Source organism: Mobula birostris, chromosome 2, assembly GCF_030028105.1.
Source record: "Mobula birostris isolate sMobBir1 chromosome 2, sMobBir1.hap1, whole genome shotgun sequence".
Lineage (NCBI taxonomy): Eukaryota > Metazoa > Chordata > Chondrichthyes > Myliobatiformes > Myliobatidae > Mobula > Mobula birostris.
Genome location: NC_092371.1, coordinates 164,875,618 through 164,881,617, shown reverse-complemented (window position 1 = coordinate 164,881,617; position 6,000 = coordinate 164,875,618).

Sequence of the window (6,000 nt, the reverse complement as noted above, 5' to 3'; positions counted from 1 at the left end):
AGATCTTAATTGTATGGACACAGAATCTATAGACGTGAGGCAAAACAGCAGTGATGTCATGGGCTCTATACAGATTACAGAGGAGGCATTCGCTGCCTTGAGGCAAATTAGAGTGGATAAATCCCCAGGTACTCCCTTGGACCCTGTGGGAGGCAAGTGCAGAAATTGCAGGGGCCCTAGCAGAGATATTTAATCACAGTTGAGGTACCGGAGGATAGCTAATGTTTTAGATTTTTTTTTAGATTATGAGGACACGCAGTCCTCTGTTATTGTCATTTAATAATGCATGCATTAAGAAATGATACAATGTTTCTCCAGAATGATATCACAGAAACACATGACAAACCGACTGAAAAACAGACAAAAACTGCATAATTATAACATATAGTTACAACAGCGCAAAGCAATACCGTAATTTGATAAAGAACAGACCATGGGTGCGGTAAAAAGACTCAAAGTCTCTCAAAAGTCCCATCATCTCATGCAGACGGTGAACCTCCATCGCCGCAAACTTGCTGATGCAGCATCCTGGAAGCATCCGACCACAGTCCGACTCCGAGTCCGTCCGAAAGCTTCGAGCTTCCGATCAGCTTTCCAACACGGAGCACCGAGCACCATCTCTGCTGAGCGCTTCGACCCCGTCCCTGGCAACAGGCAATAGGCAAAGCCAAGGATTTGGAGCCTTCCCCTCCAGAGATTCTCGATCACACGGTAGCAGCGGCAGCGAAGCGGGCATTTCAGAAGTTTCTTCAGGTGTTCCTCCATGCTTCACACGGCTGTCTCCATCAAATCAGGATTGTGCACGGCCCCTATGTTGTTCCATTGTTTAAGAAAGGCTCTAAAAATAGATCAGGAAATAAAAGGCTGGTAAGCTTGACATCAGTAGTGGGAAAGTTATTCTGAGGGACCAGGTTTGTGAGTATTAAGATAGACATGGAATGATTTGGCACGGCTTCAAGCATGGTAGGTTGTGTCTAACCAAACTTATAGAGATTTTTAAGCAAGATACTAGGAAATTGGATGAAGGCAAGGCAGTGGATTCTGATTATATGGACTTTAGTAAGGCATTTGACAAGGTCCCACGTGGGAGGTTGGTCAAAAAGATTCATTTGCTTAGCATTCAAAATGAGGTGGTAAATTGGATTAGACATTGGCTTTGTCGGAGAAGCCAGGGACTAGTAGTCGATGGTTGCCTCTCTGACAGGAGGCCTGTGACTAATGGAGTGCCACAGGGATCGATGCTGGGTCCATTGTTGTTTGCCATCTATATCAATGATCTGGATGATAAAGTGGTTGAGTGAATTTGTGGATGACACCAAGATTGGGGGTTTAGTGGAAAGCAAGGAAGACCATCAGAGCTTGCAGCAGGATCTGGATTAGCCGGAAAAATGGGCTGAAAGATGGCAGATGGAATTTAACGCGGGCGAGTGTGAGGTGTTGCACTTCGGTAGGGCCAACCAAAGTAGGTCTAACACAGTGAATGATAGGGCACTGAGGAGTGCGATAGAACAAAGGGATCTGGGAATACAGGTCCATAGTTCATTTAAGGCGGTGTCACGGATAGATAGGGTCATAAAGAAAGCTTTTGGCATATTGGCCTTCATAAATGAAAGTACTGAGTACAGGAACAAGAGAAAACCTGCAGATGCTGGAAATCCACAGCAACACACATTAAAGTAATGTAGGAAGAATGGAGGCTTACTTATTACTTGGGAGGCATAAATTCAGGTGAGGTAAAGGAAGGAATGACTCTGGCCATGGCATGCAAGTCACTGAAGCTTCATCTTAGTTTAGCAAAATCATAAGAAAGGATAGTAGGGTACAGGAACCGTGGTGTACAAAGGCTGTTGAAAATCTAGTCTAGAAGAAAAGAAAAGCTTACGAAAAGTTCTAAAAACTAGATAATGATAGACACCCAGAAGATTATAAGGCTATCAGGAAGGAGTTTAAGAATGAAATTAGGAGAGCCAAAAAGGGACATGAGAAGGCCTTGGCGAGCAGGATTAAGGAAAACCTCATCACCTCCCTCACAGTTCCGCCTCCTTCTACTACTGCGCATTGTTCTCCTGCCAATCACCTCCCTGCTTCCCCTCCCCCACCCATTTGTCTTTCAAATTACTGTTTTTTTCAGCTACCAGCGTTCTTCAAACCCTCCCCAAGGTTCTTCCTTCAGTCCTAACGAAGGGTTTCGGCCCGAAACGTCGACTAATCTTTTCAACTGATGCTGACTGACCTGCTGAGTTCCTCCAGTGCATTGTGAGTGTTCCATTGACAACAGCATCTGCAGATTATTTTGTGTTTAAGGAAAACCCCAAAGCATTCTACAAGTATGTGAACAACAAGAGGGTAAGACGTGAGAGAATAGGACCAATCGGGTGTGACAGTGGAGAAGTGTGTATGGAACTGGAGGAGATGGCAGAGGTACTTAATGAATACTTTGCCTCAGTATTCACTACGGAAAATGATCTTGGCGATTGTAGGGATGACTTACAGAGGATTGAAAAGCTTGAGCATATAGACATTAAGAAAGAGGATGTGCTGGAGCTTTTGGAAAGCAACAAGTTGGATAAGTCTCCGGGACCAGATGTGATGTACCCAAGGCTACTGTGGGAGGTGAGGGAGGAGATTGCTGAGCCTCTGGCAATAATCTTTGTATCATCAATGGAGATGGGAGAGGTTCTGGAGGATTGGAGGGTTGCAGATGTTGTTCCCTTATTCAAGAAAGGGAGTAGAGATAGCCCAAGAATTTATAGACCAGTGAGTCTTCCTTCATTGATTGGTAAGTTGTTGGAAAAGATCCTGAGAGGCAAGATTTATGGATATTTTGGAGGGCATAATATGATTAGAAATAATCAGCATGATTTTGTCAACGGCAGGTCATGGCTTACGAGCCTGATTGAATTTTTTGAGGAAGTGACTAAATACATTGATGAAGGAAGAGCAGTAGATGTAGTGTATATGGATTTCAGCAAGGCATTTGGTAAGGTATCCCGGTCAAGGCTTATTGAGAAAGTAAGGAGGCATGGGATCCAGAATTAGCTTGCCCACAGAAGACAAAGAATGGTTGTAGATGGGTCATATTCTGCATGGAGGTCAGTGACCAGTGGTGTGCCTCAGGAATCTGTTCTGGACCCCTTCTCTTCGTGTTTTTTTATAAATGACCTAGATGAGGAAGTGGAAGGATGGGTTAGTAAACTTAATGATGACACAAAGATTGGGATGTTGTGGATAGTGTGAAGGGCTGTCAGAGGTTACAGCGGGACATTGATAGGATGCAAAACTGGGCTGAGAAGTGGCAGATGGAGTTCAACCTAGATAAGTGTGAGGTGGTTCATTTTGATAGGTCAAATATGGCAGAATATAGTATTAATGGTAAGTCTCTTGGCAGTGTGGAGGATCAGAGAGATCTTAGGGTCTGGGTCCATAGGACACTCAAAACTGCTGCGCAGGTTGACTCTGTGGTTAAGAAAGCATACGGTGCATTGGCCTTCATCAATTGTGGGATAGACTTTAGGAGCTGAGAGGTAATGTTGCAGCTATATAGGACCCTGGTCAGACCCCACTTGTAGTACTGTGCTCTGTTCTGATCACCTCACTACAGTAGGGATGTGGAAACTATAGAAAGGGTGCAGAGGTGACTTATAAGGATGTTGCCTGGATTGGGGACTATGCCTTATGAGAACAGGTTGAGCGAACTCAGCCTTTTCTCCTTGGAGCGGTGGAGGATGAGAGGTGACCTGATAGAGGTGTACAAGATGATGAGAGGCATTGATCATGTGGATAGTCAGAGGCTTTTATCCCAGGGTTGAAAATTCTAGCATGAGAGGGCACAGTTTTAGGGTAATTGGAAGTGGGTACAGAGGAGATGTCAGGGGTAGGTTTTTTACGCTGGGAGTGGTGAGTGCGTGGAATGGGTTGCCGGCGATAGTGGTGGAGGCAGATGTGATAGGGGTTTTAAGAGACTCCTGGATAGGTACAGTGGCGTGCAAAAGTTTGGGAACCTCTGGTCAAAATTTCTGTTACTGTGAATAGCTAAACGAGTAAAAGATGAACTGATTTCCAAAAGGGATAAAGTCAAAGATGACACATTTCTTTAATATTTTAAGCAAGAAAACTTTTTTATTTCTATCTTTTACATTTTCAAAATAACAAAAAAGGAAAAGGACCCGAAGCAAAGGTTTGGGCACCCTACTTAGTAACGCCCTCTGTGGCAAGTATCACAGATTGTAAACGCTTTTTGTAGCCAGCTGAGAGTTTTTCAATTCTTGTTTGGGGGATTTTCGCCCATTCTTCCTTGCAAAAGGCTCCTAGTTCTGTGAGGTTCTTGGGCCCTCTTGCATGCACTGCTCTTTTGAGGTCTATCCACAGATTCTCGATGATGTTTAGGTCAGGGGACTGTGAGGGCCATGGCAAAACCTTCAGCTTGTTCCTCTTGAGGTTGCTATCTAAACAAGCCCGATGCATTTTGGAAACAAGTCCTGTGGACTGATAAGGTTAAAATCGAACTTTTTGGCCGCAATAAGCAAAAGTATGTTTGGAGAAAAAAGGGTGCAGAATTTCATGAAAAGAATACCTCTCCAACTGTTAAGCACGGGGGTGGTTCGATCATGCTTTGGGCTTGTGTTGCAGCCAGTGGCACGGGGAACATTTACTGGTAGAGGAAAGAATGAATTCAGTTAAATACCAGCAAATTCTGGAAGCAAACATCACACCGTCTGTAAAAAAGCCGAAGGTGAAAAGAGGGTGGCTTCTACAACAGGATAATGATCCTAAACACACCTCAAAATCCACAATGGACTACCTCAAGAGGCGCAAGCTGAAGGTTTTGCCATGGTCCCTCACAGTCCCTCGACCTAAACATCATCGAAAATCTGTGGATAGACCTCAAAAGAGCAATGCATGCAAGATGGCCCAAGAACCTCACAGAATTAGAAGCCTTTTGCAAGGACGAATAGGTGAAAATCCCCCAAACAAGAATTGAGAGACTCTTAGCTGGCTTCAAAAAATGTTTACAAGCTGTGATACTTGCCAAAGGGGGTGTTACTAAGTACTGCCATGCAGGGTGCCTAAACTTTTGCTTTGGGCCCTTTTCCTTTTTTGTTATTTTGAAACTGTAAAAGATGGAAATAAAAAAGTTTGCTTGCTTAAAATATTAAAGAAATGTGTCATCTTTAACTTTATGCCTTTTGGAAATCAGTTCATCTTCTACTTGCTTAGATATTCACAGTAACAGAAATTTTGACCGGGGTGCCCAAACTTTTGCATGCCACCGTACATGGAGCTTAGAAAAATAGAGGGCTATGTGTAACCCTAGGTAATTTCTAAAGTAGGTACATGTTCGGCACAGCATTGTGGGCCGAAGGGCCTGTATTGTGCTGTAGGTTTTCTATGTTTCTTCCCATGTTCCTAACCTAAACAGCCATAGAATTTTGGGGGATAAAAATAAAACACAGGGATGCTAATCCTGAATTGAACCTTATTTAGATCACACTTAGAGAACTACATATAGTTCTGGTCATCATATCATTGAAAAGATAAAGAGACATTGGGGAGGGTGCAGAGAATATATACAAGAATTATATACTGTATGAGAGTTTAAATAGAAAAGAGTAAAAAGAGAAAGAATAAAGGACTTGTTTCATTTTACCTTGAGAAAAGAAGGTCAAGAAATGACCATAAAGAGCTCTTTAAAATTAAGAAGGGATTCACAAATGAACTCTTGAACTAAGAACAGTGGTAGTTTTGATCTGTCATTCATTAAGAAGATGACCAATCTGATTATAATTTCAACTCTGAATTCCTATCTACCTGTGGTAACCTTTCAACCTGCTGCTTATCAAGAATCAATCTACCACTGCCTTATACTATGCAGAATCTACTTCTATGGGCTTTTGAAGAAGAGTTTAAAACATCCACAACTTTCTGTGAGAAAAGGAAGAGCTTCACCTAGAGTGCTTGTAGCAGTTTAGTAATGGACCTCTGCTTTGTGGCTGTTTGGTG